Source organism: Ictidomys tridecemlineatus, chromosome 12 (assembly GCF_052094955.1).
Source record: "Ictidomys tridecemlineatus isolate mIctTri1 chromosome 12, mIctTri1.hap1, whole genome shotgun sequence".
In the NCBI taxonomy this organism is placed as follows: Eukaryota; Metazoa; Chordata; class Mammalia; order Rodentia; family Sciuridae; genus Ictidomys; species Ictidomys tridecemlineatus.
The window spans coordinates 11,039,666-11,057,631 of NC_135488.1; the positions used below are offsets into that span (position 1 = coordinate 11,039,666).

Below are 17,966 nucleotides of genomic sequence, written 5' to 3' on the forward strand. Positions count from 1 at the left end.
CCATCAGCAGCAGGCAGGGCTCGGGAGAGAAACTTACGTGGAGGATCCGGTCAGTGTCGGGGACCAAGGCTGCAACAGCCGTGTCAGCTGTGCCAGGCCCTGGTCTCTGCCTCAGCCCGGGCCTGGGCTACCGCAGCACCACCCGCAGGCGCCGCCTGAACTTGGTAGCCGGTGGCCTTGACCAAGTCATCGAGATGTCCAGCTTTCCATTTGCCCAGCTCCAGGAACCTGGGAGGGGAGCAGGCGACGTCACCTGCTCAGCCTGGTAGGGTGTGGTGTGGCACGGCCTCCCTGGTGGGTCTTGATGAGCAGGCTAGTTAGCTGCCCTTCGCACCCTGGCTGTTGCAGGACAGTCCATGGATGGCCCTGGCCTCCTTCCCTCCTGCTCGTGGGACCTGGAGACCACGTGGGGCCAAGCCAGGCCCTGCTCCACCAGTGCCATACACAGGTGCTCTTCCATGCCTTGGCCCAGCGAGCCCCTTGGCCTGAGGGCTACACCCTGGGCAGGCTGCTCCCCAGCGCCCTCTCCTGTGAGGCTCGTGGGACAGCACGCCCCTGCCCTGCAGCTGGCCGAGCCTTGAGGCCTGGCCCGGAGTCCAGGCTCCTGCCAAGCAGCTGATGGGTGCTCTGGCTCCTGGACCAGGCTGGCTGGTGAGCAGTGGGTGACGGCTTCCCAGCAGCCCTGCCTGAGGGGGCACGCAGGCCGGGTGGGCGCTGCCCTGGACCCTCCAGGACCTTCCTTCCTCCTCACTTCCTGCAGCCCTTTCTGGGGGTGGCTGTGGGTGCCCCAAGATGGGCAGAGTGAGGACCCCACCCCGGGCCTGGCGGAGCACCACCTCACGAGGTAGGAGGGGGCTCCTGACCTGCTGGCTGGGATGGAGGTGGTCTTGGGGACAGCATGCTGAAAATGGAAGCGCCGCACACTGAAGGAGTCTGCTCCATGGACAAGCCCCTGAAACTCCCAGGACGGTGACTCCTGGAGGACGAGACACGAGGTGCCACTGGAAGGACACTGGCTTCTGCCGCGCAGTCGGCTCTCACAGACGGTCACTCTGCTTTCCCAGGATGGGCCTCTGTGGTTGGCATTAGACACAGAGGCAGGCTCTGGCCTCCCTGCCCCATGAGTGTGGAGAAACACCCTGTCACAGCGTCCAGCCTAGCTCCACCACAGCAGGTGCTCCTCCTCTGCTGGGGCTGGGACAGCTGTCCCAGCTCGTGGCCCATTGAGGATGGCCCTCTGCTTCAGGACCTCAGGGAAGACGGCAGCCGCCCTCAGCAGGTGGCCCTCAGTGCCATCAGCGCCTGCTGCCCACCCCTGGTGGGTTTTGCTCTTAGGCCAGTTCCTCACATGTGAACTAAGTGACATTGTGGTCACCTGGGTGAGGGCGAGCAGCTCGGGCCTGCTGGCCTCCACCTCGACCCGGCTTTGGCAGTGCCCTGCCTGTGCATGCCTGAGGTGCCAACCTTGGGCCATGTGCTGAGGGTGGCTTTAGTGGAACCTGCAGTGGGAGACCTCCAGCCGTGTCTGGAGAAGCCCTCCCTGGCCCTCCCAGAGCCACGCCTGCTGAGAGCCTGCTGAGGACGCAGGGCATTTTTGGTTGAGAGGTGATTCCAGCAAGCCATTGAGATGATCATGGTTATGTTAAGATGTGCATTTAATTGGAGATTAGACCCCTGCTGTCCGCCTCAGCCTGCTACTTTGGAGCTCTTGCTCTCCCTCAGGGGCAAGCAATTTCACTTACCCCAAGATTCAGGCGTTCCCCATATGGGCCACCAAAAGCCGCAGTGTGGCTGGGCACAAAATCACGAGCCACTCAAGGAGGAACAAACTTTATTTCCAAAACTCCCACAAACGCCACGCATGTGGCCTTCTCCCGGGACACACCACACCATCCAGAAATCCCTCCTCCGGAATTCCCTCCTCCCACACTTCCCCAACCAATGGGAACTCTCCCTCTCCGGGAATCCCCTGGAGAACTCCGAAGTAGCAGGTGGAGGCGGACAGCAGGGGTCTAATATCCAATTGAATGCACATCTGAACCATTATCATCTCAACCAAAAATGTCAAGCTCATTCCTACTCAGCTATGGCTCTCAGCACACGCCTGAGATGTCCCAGTCTCCAGATGCAGTGGCAGGACACTGACAGGTGAAGTTCAGGGCTGAGCAGCCACCCCACAGGCCAGGAGTGCGCCTTCCTGCCACAAGGTCAAGCCACAGCGAGACATTCTACTGTCTCCTGATGATGTTTAAATTTTATAATGCAGAAGCCGGTGCTGAACTTTCCCTCAGCCGATGAGGCTGCAGTGGGCCCCCGGGCAGAGTGCTGCTGGCTTGGGGACACTGGCCTTGAGGAAGCCCGAGGACCCATCCAGCATGGGGGGGGGCTCCAGGAGAAGCCGCACCCACATGGATCTGCCCCGAGTGGGGAAGCAGGCTGGAGCCCCACGGCGGCTCCTGTCCCCTCAGCAAGCCCCAGCTCATGGGGCCTCCTCGTGGGTGCCACATGCTGACCTGGAATCGAGCCCTCCCAGGAAAGTGCAGCTTCAGCCTTCCATTCTGCACAGGGAAACGACGGGACTCTCTCCCTTCACAGCTCTGCAAGTCCCCACACAGAGGATGGCGCCCTTTGCTTCACTTGGTGGCAACGTGGCGCGTGTTCAACCAACATCTCAGGGGGAAAGTGACATTGCCACACAGGAAGTGACCTGCATGACCACTGAAAGCCCTGCCCAGTCGGGACGACCCGACCGTCCCGCAATTCGAGTCTCGGCTGCCCAGGTGGCTGAAGTCCTGATCACTGAGTTGCAACACTTTGGAGCAAAGCTGGTGTGGAGCCTCTGAGAACCTGCAGGAGGCCTCACGGGGCTGAATCCAGGGCCCTGGGTGCCAGACCAAGGGGCCCATTATGGCACGAACCCCCTTCCAAACAAACCTCAAGGTTGGTGGCATCCGATTACTGAACCGACTCGATGACTAGAGCAACAAGGACCAGCAGCTTCGTCTTTCAAAGCTTCTAGAAAATGGTCATTATTGAATCCAGGGCTGGGGAACAGGAAGCCAGTGAGCCCCGCCTCCAACAGGGAGGCAGGTGGAGGCAGGTGGAGGCAGGTGGAGGCAGGTGGAGGCAGCCAGAGGCAGCCAGGTCCCCTCGCAGGCGGGATGCAATCTCAAGTGACAGGACTGTGCCCTGGAGGATTCCGATGCATGGAAAGCATCTTTTAATAAAGCCCTATTTTTAATTAAACAAATTTATAGACTGTACCAGCATGCGGCGAGATCTACGAGTCTGCGGGATCTAAGATCTGAGAAGCGTTCACAGGAAACATACGGAACGACTCCAAAATAGACCGTAGCTAGCGGCCATCGCTCACGGAGTCCTGTGGCCCCCTCACGCTCCTCTGAAGGCCACGGGCAGCAGGCACAACGCCCGCCTGTGGACACCTTTGGGTGAAATAGTTGCACATTCTAATGTGACGGAAGGTATTCAGCAGAGCAGAGTTTACTTGCCTTGCTCGCACCAGGCACCTCGGCACCTGCAGAGAGCACACTGTCTCAATTACAAATGTCACGGTCCAACAGAGAGGACCTGCTGTAAGGTGTCAACAATTTCAAATTTATTGCCCCAAAAAATATAACTTTGAAGAAGGCCTCAGCAATTTTATGGGGAAAAAAAAATTCCAACGGGTTAGTCATTTTACGGAAACCAACTTATCTGTCCAAAGATAAATGACTTTAATTATTTTTCTCTCTTATTCACATAACGTGTTTAATGTTAAGCATGTTACGATGAAGGTGTAATAGAGACATTTGAGTGTGTTAATGTGTAAATACATGTTTTGCATATTTAGTGTTTTCAGTTCCCCTTGGCTCTGGGGTCTTCCTCTAGTGACAGGGTGAATGACTGACTGTCTCAGCCGTCATCCCCATGGGTCTAGGAGGGCCATTCCCAGGGCGGCCTGTTCCCTCCGAGTCAGATGCCCCAGGCTGCTGACTAGGCTGGACCTGGTGGCAGCACAGCTGAGCCCAGATCTCAGGCTGGGGACCCCATCAGCGTCCCCGTGCCGATCCACCCTGGTCTCCAGCACCGAGCCACGAAAGCAGCCCGTCCTTCTCCCAGGAGAGCGCTGTCCCGCCCCTCTGTGGCCACTCTTCTTCTGGTTTCTGCCACTGCAGACCCTGGTCCCCACGAGGTCTCTGTTTGAGGACCTGCACATGCCATGGGGTGCCCTCTTGGTCTGTGCTCCCCTCTGCCCTGTTCACTGCAGGGACCCGACGTGCACCTGAGCCTGGGCCCTGGTTGGGGCCCCAGAGTCCTGGCGGCCACTTCTGGACGGTACAGCAGAGGGGCTGCCAGTTCACAGGGGCATGCGTGGGCAGGGAGGGCGTAGAGGGCGCCCCGGGGGCTCCTCCTCCCTGGGCTGACGCCGTCCTCTCCAGGCCTGTCCTGATTGATCTTCAGCCTGGGCCTCTCCACCATGACTTCCTGCCCAGGCCTCTGCCCCTGCTGCCCGGTCTCCTGGCCTCTCCTATCCCTGAAGGTTCTGGGGAATCTTTGCCTCAAACGTGTGGCTTCTGACACGGGCACCCGGCAAGACCAGCTGGGATGAGCGAAGCCGCCGGGCGAGTGACCAGTGTTGGGGGGTCTTTACAGGAAGAGAGGCTCGGGTTCTCAGAGAGCCGGAGCCCCCGTCAGCCACATCTGGGCTCTCCATCCTGGCCCAGGAAAAACGGGCAGCCCCCGTGTGGGTGCTCTGCCCTGCTACGTGGAGTCCTAGGGGGCACCTGGGGATTCTGGGGGTTTGGCCAGTGAGCTGAGGCTGGGATGGGAAATTCAGGACTGTCACACCAGTGGTCGCCAAGTGCAAAGAAGGAGACCGTGACCCTAGGAAGACAGCTCTCCAGCAGGACAGGCCCTGCTGGAGTTAGTCATTGTCCCACGTGGTGCCATGCCCTTCATGGTGGGGTCTCATGGGGGAGCTGGGGAGTCCCTCGCGGTAAGTCGAAGGCGAGGGAAGCCGTGGCAGCACATCGGCTGCAGGAGCCGGGTGGAGACTGCTGGGTGGAGAGCCCAGCTGGCCACAGGCCACCTGCAGGTGGTCACTCCCTTACTGACCCCTGAAGGCCAGGTGAGCCCAGGCTGGGGGGAGATCCCTGAGCTGGTGGGGCTGGCCCAGGTGGCCCACGGCTGGCGCTCAGTAAAAAGAGCGTGTGGGAGATGAAGGAGAAGGGGCTCCAGAGGAGAGGTGCCCACCCACGTGGGAGTCTGCCACCACCTCGCACAGATCTGTCCTGCTCTGCCTCACCGGCCACCCTAGCCCATGGCTGCCCTGCCCCTCCTGCTGCCTTCGCTGTCCTTCTTCAGACACACCAGGGACCTACACCTCAGGAATCCTGTCCTCTCCTGGGACCCCAAGGGGCTCTGTGGCTCCCCTGTGTCCCCTGCCCCTCCGGGCTTCACTTGTCTCTGGCCTTAGCTCTGACCTTCTCTGTACCAAGGAACTGACGGTCCCAGAAGTGCTGGGCTTTCACCTCAGCACCTGACCCAAACCCAAACCCAGAAAGTCGGCCAGCGTGGAGACGTGGAGATGTCGGCCACGTGGTCTGCCAGCGTGGAGACGTGGAGATGTCGGCCATGTGGTCGGCCAGCGTAGAGTCGTGGAGATGTCGGCCACGTGGCTGCTGCCCTCTAGGCAGTCCCCAGTGCCCAGGGAGGGCTGCCCTACAGGCTCAACGTTAAGCAGCCCTCCGTGGCCAGTCTAATTGTGTCCATGATGAGAAAACCAGGCTCAGAAGCTGGGCTCCTACACCCCCCAGCTAGAAGCTTCTGGAACTGGACTGGAGTCTCTCTCTGTCTCCTCCCCCACTGTCCAGGAGGCTGTCCGCACCCCTTGCCAGGATCCCACTCTTGACTGGGCTTCAGGATCACCTGGCCCTAACCCCAGAGGCCCCATTGGCAGGGGGAGCAGGGGCCACCAGCTTGTCACACCCCTGTATTTGGCAGCCCTGGTACCTCCAAGTCTCCCCTCAGCGTTTCCAACCCCTGCTGCCACCCAGGGGAGGGGGAGGGGGCTCGTGTTCCTGGCTCAGGGACGGGGGCTTTCTGAGACCCTCTCTCCTGGAGCCCGCCCTGGGGGCCTCGCTGCTCCCTCCCACCCGCCCTCCAGGAAGCCCAGAGTGACTCCCCAGAAACCTGGCCCGCGCCCGCGCTTTGCCGAGTATGCGCCACAGGAATCATTTTTACCTGCGAAGGCCGTCGACCGTGTGTGATCTTTTACTCATAATGGCCTAAGCAGCTCAGCGAGGAGCAAGGGGCCTGAGTGACAAGCAAAATGATTAGAAATTGTCCCTGTGAAAATAATGAGCCCCCAGACACGAGCCAATCAAAACAGCCTGCTAATGGCTTCCTGCGCCACTCGCAGGTGTGGCGGGCTGGGGGCCTCTCTCGGGGAGCAGGCTGCCTGGCCTGCTTTGGGCTCTGGTTTCTGATGCTGGATCCGGGTGACCAGGGCCTTGGGGACTGCTCCATTTCTCGAGGCAGATGGCTCTTCTTCAGCCCCTCCGCCTTTCCCAGCACCATGTCAGGGGAGCCTGGATACGACCCAGTGGCCCAGCGGGGGTCCAGAGAGCCTGCGCCCTGGCCTGAAGAAGGACCCACGGCCACGTCGGCAGCAGCCACGGCAGCCCCAGAGGCCAGCCCTCCCGGAGGCCCCTGCCCTGTGGTTGCCCGTCTCCCTGGTTCTTGGCTTAGCTGTTGCCATGCGCGCTCCTCCTCCATCGGGAGGCCTCGTGCTTCACTCCCTCCTCCGGGACATCCCTTATCCCCTCTTCCCCTCGACTGTCCCCAAACAGTGGCCCCTTGGACAGGCAGACCCTCCTGGCCCTGACCGAACGCGCTGGCTGCACCCAGCCCGTGGGACTGTGGGTAGTGTCTGCTGTCTGTCCCCCTGCGGGAGCGGGGTCGTGGGGGGCTCTGGGGACACAGCTTCGTTTCTCAGGTCCCAACTGCAGGACATTGAACATGGGCCCGCCAAGCCTGGGCTTGCCCTGCAGCCTGGGGCCTGGCGCCTCCCGCTCCCCCCAGCCTGGTCCCAAGACCGCTCTGCCGATGTCTCCCTCGAGCCTTGTCATTTGTGTCTCCTGTCCCCGTCTCCACCCCTCGGCCTCCCTCCAGGGCTCAGGGCTCCTGCCTACTCTCTCCCTGCGGCTTCTCTCTGGCTTCCCTGTGTCCCCGGGCACCTGATAATGGAGGCCCCCTCCTCCACGGCGCCCAGCCCCCTGGCTGTGCATCACACAGTGTGCCAGCCGGCTGCCACTGCTGTGACAGAAGGCCTGAGATAAACAGCACATGAGGAGGAAAGGTTTAGGCTCAGAGTTGGAGAGTCCAGTGGCCACGGGCTGAAACGTCTCAAACCCCAGATCAACAGAGCCGTGGCAGCACAGCACACCATGGCGAGGCGTGTGGTGGACATATGTTCACCTCCTCATGGCCAGGAAGCAGAGAGAGAATGGAAGGAGCTGGGGTCCTCCTTCTCCAAACTCTTCCACATCCCCCCTGCAAGCCGACCCCAAGGCTTCCGAACCTCAGCGTCAGGCAGTTACAGTGACGACCTCACTGGAACCAGGGTCCTGCTGCCTTTCTGCTGCTGGCACGCAGTACCTGAGATAAGCGACTGACAAAGAGAAAAGGTTTCTTGGGGCTCTTGGTTTGAGAGTTTTCAGTCTGTGGCCCCCTGGGCCATGGCTGTGGGCCTGTGGCAGGACAGACCGTCATGGTGGGAGGATGTGGCGGAGGAGGGCTGCTCAACTCACGGTGACCAGGAAGAAGGAAAGAGGAAGGGGCCGGGTCCCGATTCCTGCTTCAGGGCAGCGAGCTCACGTCTCCACTGGGTCCCCTCCTGAAGGTCCATCACCGTTAGGGTCTGTAAACAAGTCAGGATGGCGCCTGGCAAATGCCAGGGGGAGTGGTTTGTGAAGTGGCGCCAGCGAGCCATTAAGTGTGGAGATTCCTGATTGGCTGACTGCTGTATCTAGTTTATGTTAATTAAGATAAGCTGCGTGGAGTGTATATAGACCCCTCCTGTCCTACAATAAACGGCTCCCACTCCTGCTGCATCAACCTTCACAAGTGGCTCATCACCCCCCGGTTATTTTGCTGCAGCCGGACTGCGGCACATCACCCCCCAATGCCACCTTCAGCTGGGGACAAACCTCTGACACATGGCCTTTAGGGACACTGAAGATCCAAACCATGACATGGCTTCTGGCCTGAGGCTTCTCTCACACAGGGCAGTGCTAGGCCTGCACTAGGGCCTGGTCAGTCTGGAATGCCCAGTGCTGGGCCGTCTCCTGGTGCCCATCTCACCTCCCGCCTGCTTCCTGCCACGTGTGATCCAGGTGGACATGCACAGGCCTCCCGTGGCTCTCTTGGTGCCTCTGTGGAGCTCTGTGGTCCTCCGTGGGGCTGCCTGCCCACGATCTCGTGGCCTTCACGGGCTCAGCCCGACGCTGGGCAGGCTATTTGTCATCCTCTTCCTGCAGAAGGGTCATGTGACGCGGGTGTTGGGGACTAGTGTGACAGTGTGTTGGGGACTAGGTCTAGTGGTTCTGGGCCCCACCCTGCCACTCTATGTCCCGAAGGCCCCCTGAGGACACCAGGGGCCGCTCAGCTAGAGAGGGGCCTGGGGCAGACAGGACCTGAGCCACCCTCCTGTGGGCTGGGGGACTTGGGGTTTCAAAGCCTGTCAATCAGATGTTAGGTCTGGGGCTCTTCTCCCAAGTCCAGGCAGCAGGGTGACTGTACCAGGATCCCCCCAACACACACACACACACACACACACACACACACACACACACACGGAGCAAAGCAGGCCTGGGCGCACCCCACGGAAAGATCAGCCCAGGAAACCTTGTTACTCCAGACACTGGGGGACCAGCTGCCCAAGGGCAGAGCTCCGCTCACCGAGGCCTTTCAAGGCTGCAGACCTGTGCAGATCCGATGGCCCAGGGCAGGGACAGGCCTGCACTCCGAGGCCTGGCCGACTGAATGGAAACCCTCCCGCCATGTCAGTGGATCCAGAGCCTTTTCCATGCTGCCGCCAAGTGGCCCGTGAACGTGCCGGGCCCGTATCAGCTCTGGGTTCAGACCGAGTCACGGATGAGGCAAATTGGATCATTATTCATTTCATTGGTGACTTATTTTTAGAGCAATTTAACAATTACATGTAAAGTGCAAAGCATAATCTGATTTACAGTGAATTGTGATTCACAGCCTGCACTTGGCACCAACGTGTGTGCGTGTGTGTGTGTGTGTGTGTGTGTGTGTGTGTGTGTCCCCGCTCAGCCGCCCTCCTCCAGGGCTGGATCAACATTGTCTTTCTATCCATCTGAGTGAGGATTTCCTGAGACCCAGCTGCTGTGGAGGAGGAAGCAGAGCCTCCAATGGTGGTGTCTTCTGGAGGTCCTGGGTGGGGGTCTGAGGGACAGGGCCTCTGCAGAGTGGCCCTGCGTGGTGCCCCGGGACGCAGCACCTGGGCCCAGGCTCAGTGCACACTGGAATCTCCAGAAGTCCACTCAGGAGCCTCCCGTTCTCAGGGGTGGCCTTCCAGGGTGAGCTGCTGGGCCCTTCTGACTGTCCCTGTGCAAAGCACACCCACCCAGCAGCCCGGAGCGCCGAGGATTTCGACCTTCTTGTCAAGGCAGCTGTCCTGATGTGCTGATCCCGCAGACAGATCAGTGAGGGTGCCGGGGAGGAGGCTGGGGCGGAGGCCGGGGCGGAGGCCGGGGAGATGCCATCCTGCAGGTTCATGGGGCTCACAGAAGACAGACCCCTCCACAGGACCCCTCGTCCTCTCATCTACCCTAGAGGGTCAGTGCCAGGCCCACCCGGGGCCTCTCTGGTTTCTCTCACTCTCTTCTCCCTGGAGAACCCCTTGGATCCCAGGAGCTGGGGGTGCTGACTGCGAGGCTGCTCCCTGGTCCTGCCAGGTGGCCGCCCTCCCCCCCGCCCCTCCCCGAAGGCTGGAGAAAGGACTTTCTGTCTCCTCCGGTTCATCTATCTGGAAATGAAGGAAAACACTCAGCTGTGGTGAGGAGCAAAGCAGAGCAGCGACCTGGCAGCCACCTCCAGTGGAGGACAGAGCCGCAGGACCAGCCTCGTTGGGCAGGGCTGGACCAGCCTTGGTGGGCAGGGCTGGACCAGCCTCCTTGGCAGGGCTGAGAGGGGCTGTGGGTGGGGTCAGCAGTCCGGTTCACTCCTTCAGCAGGGCTCCTCTGAGGGGCCATTAATCACTCAGAGCGTTGGAGCCATCTGACTCAGGGCTGGTCAGCTGCAGCGGCCAGGGAGGCACATCCCCTCCCACCCTGATGGCGCAGCCAGGTGCCCCCTGCCACTGCTCATCACTGTCTCACCGTGGAGCTGTCCCTCTGTGCAGCAGTGAGCACTGTCCCCTTCCTCCTGGGGAAGGGCACCATCCCGGCCACAGGGCCCCTTCGCAGTGGGCAGATGTCCAGGGACGCCTGTCTGAGTGAGCTTCTGCATCTTCTGGGACAGGTGGGTCAGATCAGGTCCAGGAAGGGCCCAGCTGGTGACCAGTGTGCTGACCATCTTCAACAAGGACGTGGGAGAACCAGCCTTGGCCAAGACCTGGCGGCAGGGAGACGTGGCCAGTGAAGTCAGATTTGGGGGCCTGGGTTGTCACGTCCCCACAAACTCATGCATCCCGGAACCCAGGATGCGGGGCCACTGCAGATGTGGGTGGTTAAGATGAGGGGCAGCGTGGGTGCTGACCGGATGCGGCCGGCCCTTGTTTTTGTTTTGAGTCTCGGCATCAGCCAGGGCTACGTAACCACTGAGCCACACTCCCCAGCCCTATTGATTTTTCTATTTTGAGACAGGGCCTTGCTGAGTCGCTGAGCCTGGCCTCACTTCCTCAGCCCCTGGGATCACGGTTGTGCACACCACACCTGGCTGACTCTGTCCATGGAGGAGAAGGCCATGTGAAGACAGAGGCAGGGAGTGGGGTGGCCACACAACAAGGGCCCCCCAATGCCAGGATCCCCGAGAAGCTGGAGAGGAGCCTGGGAAGGACCCTCCCTGGTGCCCTCGAGGGACTGTGCCCCACCAATGTGCACACCCCGTCTGGGGGCTCCAGTCCAGCTCCAGAGCTGTCACAGTCGCACCTGGCGTCTCCGGCCACCCACCTGCTTGCAACGCCCGAGGGAGCTCATCAAATATGAGTGGATATTGGGGGGGCTTCTCCCTCTTTGGCCAGACCATTGAGCCGGTGGGTTCCCAGATGCCTGGTCTTTCTCCTGCCACTGTGAAGTGGTCTTGGTGACTTATGACCAGCAGAGTCCTACCTGACACATCTCCAAAATAAAGGCAGGGCACACTTGGCTGGGCGGGAGCAAGCACATGCACCCCTCCCTCTCCACGAGCAAGCCCAGCCCCCTCCAGAGTCCCTCGGGGTCCTCGTGAAGTCTCACCATCGGCAGGGAGAGGCCAGGCCCAGGCCAGGTAAGCAAAAGGCAGCTCACTACAGAACATCTCGTGGGATTCAGAGGTGGTTTGACCCTCTCTGGCTGGTCAGACCATTGGGAGGCACTTAGAGAGCAAGGCTTCAAAGAAGACGTTTCCATCTTTCCTCTTAGCCGATTGGGGGAAATGCATGATTTCTGAGCAACATTCTAACATACTGACATTGTCCTTCCACTCAACTTCCTAAAGTGTATTAACCTTGTGTTCCCATGGATGGAGAAGGAGCTGTTCGGCTTCCTGCTGCTCAGGGTCGCTTCTCCAAGGGTGGCCTGGGCTGGACCTATCACTTCATCATTCAGTCCTTGGTTTCATTTGGGAGAAAAGGAGAGCTGGCGGGTTCTGGGTGCCACAGGGCCAGAGTCGGCATGTGCATTTCCAGTTGGATTCTCTTAGCAGACCCAGTAAGCCTGGCATCATGGGTCTAGTTCAGCTCAGGAGCTAGGTGGAGAAGAGCTCAGATCGCAGGTCTGGGTGGGGTCTGAATGCAGTTGTTGGTTCTAAAACTCACCCTTGGCTCTGTCTGGCCAACCCTTGCCTCCCCTCTGCAGGCTTTAAAGGGAAGGAGCCCGGACGTGGTCACAGCCCTTCCGAGGCCACAGAGAAGGCCCGGGGCAAGGACTGCGCAGCCCTGTTCTCCCAGACTAAAGCCAAGAGGGCCCCCGGGGCTCATCTGCCTGTTGTTTTTCTCACACCAAAAATGAAATGAGTCTCACTTCACTCCTCCTCGGGGAGGGGAGCAGCATCAGGAGAGAAATGAAGGGAAATGGGTTTGGGATGCTGGGGGTCCGTCCTTCCCACTCCTGGGGGGAGATTGATCGTGATTTCTTAATGCTCCTAATTTGAGCTTTTGTCCTGTGGACAATTCAGGCACCGTGCTTGGCCTTCAAAGAGAACGAGAGGAGGGAGAAGGGGGCATCTGGGCCCCCCTGGGTGGGAAGGCTGAGCCTCCAACGGAGGACACCTAGGGTGGAGAGGGAGCAGCAGGGAGCCATTGCCAGCATCTTCCCCCAGCCACCGGAGGCTGCCCGGGAGCTTGAGGAGGAACGGGAGGGCATTGGTCACACGTGGGTGGGGAGGACAAGCCGGCTGCTGCACCCCACTCTGAGTACTGGAACAAGAGGACCTCCGCTGGGTCTGTCCAAGAAACACCGCCTGGTGTATGGGCAGGTCTTGGCTTGTGTGCTGAGGTCCTCATCACTCTTGCCTGCCCAGATGCCCACTCACGCTGGTCCAGGGGAGGACCACTGTGTAGGAAGCAAGTCTCCCAAGGCCTGGCCCTCCTCTCCTGAGCACAGAGGGCCACCCTCTTGTCCTGAAGACGGAGCTCTGTGGTCTGCACAACCCCAGGCTTGTGGTTCCCTGTTGAGAATACTCCTAGAGCAAACAGAAAAGCCACCCAATGTCCCTTGGCTAATCCCAGTGGTTTGACCAGCGCCTAAGACAGCAGCCCCCGCCCCCAGCCCCCGCGGGAAACAGCGTCTCTTTAAGAAGCTTACGAAACAGTGTGCAGGGGCCTGAAGGTGGCCCCAAAGCAGACCACATCCTGGTGCTTGGACACATGAATGCTGACTTTTGGGACAGCAAAGTGGAGGTCACCCTGGACACACGGATTCCATCAAGCCGAGGACCTGGACGGAGGGCTGCTGTGGCTTGGGGAAGTGTCCTCCAAAGGCCTGGTCCCGGCCCTGGTGTTCTGGGAGCTGGTGGAAGCTCAGGAGGTGTGCCCCGTGGAAGGAAGTGGGGTCCCTGGGGGTGTGTCTTTGAAGGGGAGGTGGGGCCTGCCCTTCCTGACTCTCTGCTTCCTGGCCACCAGGAAGTGACCGGCTCCTGCCACCTGTTCCACCCTGCTCCTGTGCCTCATCACGGGCCCCAAGGCAGTGGACCCACGACCATGGATTGACCCTCCAAGATCGTGAGCCAGGTGGACCTCCCTCCTCGGGGCTCCCGTGTGGCCGGCCTTTCCTTACAGGGACGGACACGGTCGAGCACGAGGCTCTCAGCCTGGACGGAACAGCTGGCACCCGACGCCACCAGCACAGCTTGATAAGAGGGGCACAGGGGGTGCTGGGACAGACACAGAGGACAGGATGTGCAGCTGGAGGGACAGAGGGAGTGTGGCGGACCCTCTGGGCACAGGAGAGGCACCCCCTCATGGAGGTGGGGCCGGCAGGAGAGCTTCCCCAAGGGCCAGCTGGGGGGGAGGGCTCTGCCTAGGACCGGTGGAACCTCCTGGCAAGGGACATGACAATGACAACCCCTCCCCGTGGATCCTTTGCCTGGGGCAGGAGCAGAGCCAGGCCCCAGGGTCTCCTGGCCACACTCAGGGCTTGGGCTTCATCCTGAGGACTCGGGCACCCTGGCAAGGTCTTAAGGAGCCATGGACGTGGTTCGGAGTAACAAGCCCAAGAGCGGTCATCCTGCTGCTTGTAAAGCGGAGACTAGGCCCAAGGACAACAGGAGATGGGCGGGGGCTGTGCAGGACACTGATGGGGCTGGCCCGGTCAGCAGGGGTGGGCCTGGGACGCTGTGAGCTCAGAGAGAGAACGTGAGAAGAGAGAACCAGAGAACTGGGTGATGGCGACGGAGGAGGGGAGGGGACGGAAGAATCGGAATCGGTCCTGAGTTTGGGTCAGACTCCCTGAGATGAGGGAGGTCAGGGAAGGACAACCTGGGATTCTCCCTTTTGACGGTGCACCTTGAGATCTTGGTGCATTTTCGTGTGGACTGGAGGGAGCAGGAGGCGGTGTGAGCCCAGAGCCCTGGAGGAGCCCACACTGTGAATCACCCCCAGGGGGACTGAGTGTTCCCTTCCCCACCTCCTGGGCTGAGGAAGCAGAGACAGCTCAGGAGGTGGGCAGGAGTGGACCTTGCAGTAGGAAGTGACCCAGGGGACGGCGGGAAACATGGAGGGAGTTGAGGGTCCCCCCGAGCTGAAAGCCGGGGCACGGGGAGACCAGGTGCGTCTCAGGTCCAGTCGCGTGGATGTCCCGGGCGACCTTGAGAAGGCTGGTGTTTAGCAGTGAGGGTGGACTTGACCACATGCCAGCCAGGTCGCTGCTGCTGAGAATCCGAAACAATTCCTGGAATCCACTTAACCCACAGCTCGGCAGGGCTCCTGCAGCATCCGTCACACCCGCCACGCTTCCTGAGAGCAAGTGATGATCGGGTCACGCTTGACACGGTCAGCCTTGAGGTCTGTCCTAAGTACCAGCCTACGTGACAGGTGAGGAACATCTTCCCCCGAGGGTACAGATCCCCAGCTGCAAATTCCATCAGCAAATTCTCCGGGTGACGTGGGAGCCACATAATCAACTTGCTATTCCCGATGGCCCCCAGTGCAGGCTCCTTAAGAACTCTGATAACCTGAGGTCACCATTTTCCAAGCTCAGAGTCTCATGTGGCGGGGGGGGGGGGCAGGGGGGGCGGGGGGGGTGCTAAACACAGTTTGCTGTGTTGCACACTCCAGACCACCTCTGCAAGTTGCAGCCGAGTTCCCGAGTCCCCTCGTAGGGCACCTGAGGTCGGTAAAGTCCCCAGGTAGATCAGCCGGCTCAAAGGCTCCTTCACCTCTTTCATGGACACAATTATTAAATCTGTGTATTTTATGTCACTGTCATGGTGAGCATATTGATTCAGGGACTTTAAATCGTATCCACACGTAGTCACCAACTTCAAAGCCGAAGCTGCCTCACTCTGCCCCAAGGGAAGACTAGCTGGGGAACTTCGCTGGACACCCACTGAGGGGACACTCTCAAGTAGAGCTGGACATGAACAGTAGATTCCGGCGTTTTCCCGTTTACTGCCGAGGGCTGAACTTTTAACACTGAAGGCGAGTCCTGCACCAGGTGGTGCTGATGGGTCCTGAGCGGGTGCTTGGGGGGTGGCTGGCCCCAGCCTATAGCCATTGCTGTCCCTGGGGACATCCTTGCTCTCAGGCCTCGTGCCCACAGCTGGCTCTGGCCAGGCTGGGAATGTCCCCCACTAGAACCCTCACTGCACCTAGCAGGAGGTGGGCTGGCCAGCCTCGTCCAGGAAACAGATTCCTCTGACCCTGCCTACGGGCAGTGAGCCCTGCTGTCCTGCCTCCCCAGGGACGAGACACCTGCCGTCCCCAGGCCCTGCCCTGGCCCAGTGCACCCGCCCGGGCCTCCTCCTGTGGAGCCGCGATGGTGTCCTCAAGCCCCCGCTCGCACACACCGGGTCCCCTGCCACGGTTCCCCTTTGCCCTGGTGGCAGGGTGACAAGCTTCTCCACAGTGGTGCTCTGGAGGGCAGGCTCCTGGCTTCCGCTGTCCTGGCCTGGGCTTTGTTCCGAGAGTCCAGGCAAGAGGCCCTTGGCAAATCACCCTTAGATGACTCAACGGTTGAAATGTGCCAAAGAAGTCGATCTGGCCAGTTGTCAGCGCAGGCGCCGGGGGAACCCCGCGAGCTTCCCTGGCTGGCCGGGGCCGGGGCTCAGGTTCTCGCCCGCCTTCGCTGGCCACGTCCGGTCACAGGGTCCGTCGCTGCCCCGACCCCTCTCTTCTGCTGTTCCTGCTGCCTGTTTCTGTCTGCTTCGGCCCTCCCCTGAGCCACCCAGAGAAGCCCAGTCCTGGGTTCCAAGAGGAGCCCTCCTGCTGCGCGTGCTGGGTTACGAGGCCAGTGGTGCCGACCTGCCCTCTAGACAGGAGACCGCTGCAGAAACAGCGGAACCCAAGGCCGACAGGTGAGGAGCAAACCACGCAGACGGGCGGGCGGTCTCGGTCGGCGGGAGGATAAGGCGTCCACTGGGACAGGTCTGTGCAGGGCTGGGGAGGCTCGCGTGGGCCTGGCCCTTCCCAGGGGAGGGACGTGGGACTCTCCAGAGAGTTCCTTCACGCAGTCCTGAGCGCTGGAGGGAAGGTGGCCTGGGAGCTGCTGGGGACGCCAACGCTTCGTGGCCCATCTGTAGAGACTTTGTCCCAAGGAAACCCCAGTGCTGGGGGAAAGAAGGTCGAGCCTGAGATGCCAGCCCTGGTGCTGGGGACAGGGGCTCTCCAGAGCCCTGGCCTCCCAGTGAGGGGCAGCACCTCAGGCTCTGGGGCTCCCTGGGGAGCAGGCTTGCTCCTCCGGGGCTGGGGGCTCGGAGTGCACCCAGCCCGAGGGGGGTCAGCTGCCAGTGTCCTCCTGTCCTCGGGGCAGGTTGCAACATGAGCCCAAGGCACAGGCAGCCCCGGGGAATCCAGGAGGGGCCCTGCCCCGTGCTCTCCCAGCTTTAGAGCAGGGGCCCTCACGAGCCCCTGGGACTGCCAGGTGTGGTGGCCAGTAGGGGAGCCCCCACAGACACTGCCACCCTTGTCCTGCAACTGGTCACATCCTGAAAGAACTGCCCTGGTTGGGACATGGCTGGTGACAACCCATGCCTGCTTCATTAGCCACCAGGGACACATGGGAACCCAACAGACCTCCCTCCGTGAGTGGTGGGGAGCAGGTAGAGCAGACAGTATGGGAAGCTGCTGGGTGAGGGACCTTCTCTCTGCTTCCTCCTCTTCACAGTTGAGAAGCAGCTGGGAGCCCCACGGCTGCCCTGCAGAGGGGCAAATTGGCCTCCTGGGCCACGGTGAGGGTGGAGTGGTGCTGGATTTTGTCTGTCTGTCTGTCCTCTCAGTGTGGCTGGGTCAAGAGTGGTGTGCCCCCACCCTCTCTGGGAAAGCCATGAAGGACCATTATCAGGGACTCACCCACTGAGCACCGTGAGCACTGAGCACCCAGCACCCCGCATAGGCACCTGGCGGTTCTTCATGTGTCGGGCTGTGGAGGGGGAAGAGGGCCTGTGGCTGTTGAAAGCGAGGAGGTGCCCAGAGCTGCCCGGAGGTCAGAGAGGACGCTCCCCAGCAGGAGGGCCTGGAAGGCAGAGCCTCCATCCCCGCCCAGCAGAGGGTTTGGGGCCCTGGATCAGAAGGCCCCAGACCTGATGTGCTTGCTGTGTGGTCCTCAGAACTCGCCCTCTCTGAACCCCAGCTTCCTCACGCGCTCCTCCCGTCCCAGTTACACCTCAGCCAAGCCAGCTGCACCTCGCTCCCAGAGCCCAGACGAGGCGTCCTCCCACCTCCCCCAGAGGCCTCCAGGGAAGGACTGTGGTGTCCCCACCTGCTCTCCGCCCACTCTCCTCTCCTGCCCTGCAGTCAGGCCATGCAGCCTCTCCCTCAGGACACTCTGCGCCCTCTGGAAGGCTGCCACCTGGCTCCCCCAAGCTCCCCTCCAGTCCTGGAGCCGTCCACGGCAGCCCTGCAGGGACACCTCCTGGGCCTCCCCAGTGTGCGGCTGGCAGCGTCAGGGCAGATACAGCTGAGGAAAGGCCTCGGGCAACTTGGGCTTGGCCATCCCTGGAATCCTGCTGGGGCTTGGGCCTAAGTTGTGGATGAGGAAGCTGCGGCTGGGACAGTGTGCCTGGCAGCTGAGGTGGGGGCT

At 60.9% G+C, this 17,966-nt stretch overlaps 1 long non-coding RNA gene across 2 annotated transcripts in view; it reads left to right on the forward strand.

Moving 5' to 3' along the window:
- Nucleotides 1–15,919: 15,919 nt before the first annotated feature.
- LOC144369018 (uncharacterized) overlaps nucleotides 15,920–17,966 on the forward strand; it is a 58,942-nt gene continuing 56,895 nt past the window's right edge. For both annotated transcript variants that reach the window (XR_013428431.1, XR_013428430.1), the window contains exon 1: nucleotides 15,920–16,242. This is a non-coding gene — a long non-coding RNA (uncharacterized LOC144369018). The remainder of the gene's footprint in view (nucleotides 16,243–17,966) is intronic.